Genomic DNA, 747 nt, shown 5'->3' with positions numbered 1-747 from the left:
CAGGGTTTGGGAGCTACGTCTCGGACGAGGCGGGAAGACATCCCCATCTCCAGTCCCCGGAGAGGCTGCCGGCTGAGCTGGGCGGGGGCCCGGGAATTCTGGTCCTGCCGTCTCACAGTTCCAGGACTGGGGTCGCGCACCCTCCACGACTACTTTCCAAGAACCCGAGGGCCTTGGAGAGCTAGGAGCAGAGGGGGCAGGGGGAGGGGAGGGGTGAGTAGCTTGGCTGGTCGGAGAACTGCGGCTCCGCAGACAATGGACGAGGCGGCGGGAGGGGCGGCGGCAACCGGAACAGCCTGGGAGGAGGTGCTGGCGAGTGAGCTCTCCCCCCGCTCCCCTCCCCTCTCCCCTCCCACTTCTCCCTCTTCCCCCTCCCCCCTATGTTCAGCCGGCTCCTGATGTGAATCCTGATCCCTGATTCCCTGATCCCCGATCCCGCCATGGGAGCCTGAAGAACCCCTCCTCCCCCCTCGACCCCCGCCCCCCGGGGCCCAGAGGGGGAAGAGGCTGCGGTCTGGGATAGAGCTAGGGGGTGACCAGGACCCAGAGCCCCCCGCGACCCCCCTCCCTCGCCCGCCCCCTCGCCAGCGCTGCCCGGGAGCGCGGAGTTCGCTCCGAGCGACCTGGAGCGCTGCGCTGCCATACAAAGGCTCCGGCTGGGCCGGGGCGGAACTGAGCGGACCGGGCCAGCTCGGGAGCGGCGGGTGAGTGCTGAGGCCGCGGGGGGCGCGGGCAAAGTTTGCAAAA

General features: G+C 69.9%; 1 protein-coding gene across 1 annotated transcript in view; it reads left to right on the top strand.

Annotated features, from left to right (window-relative positions):
- Positions 1-621: 621 nt before the first annotated feature.
- The window catches only part of VANGL2 (VANGL planar cell polarity protein 2), a 36,046-nt gene continuing 35,920 nt past the window's right edge, over positions 622-747 (top strand). Inside the window, exon 1 of the mRNA XM_027840102.1 lies at positions 622-704. The gene's annotated coding sequence lies outside the window, so the exon portion shown is untranslated. The remainder of the gene's footprint in view (positions 705-747) is intronic.

This window comes from Vombatus ursinus, unplaced genomic scaffold (genome assembly GCF_900497805.2).
Source record: "Vombatus ursinus unplaced genomic scaffold, bare-nosed wombat genome assembly UNPS02014838.1, whole genome shotgun sequence".
NCBI lineage: Eukaryota > Metazoa > Chordata > Mammalia > Diprotodontia > Vombatidae > Vombatus > Vombatus ursinus.
Note: the sequence above shows the minus strand (reverse complement) of the source record. Positions and strands in the feature narration are given on the sequence as shown.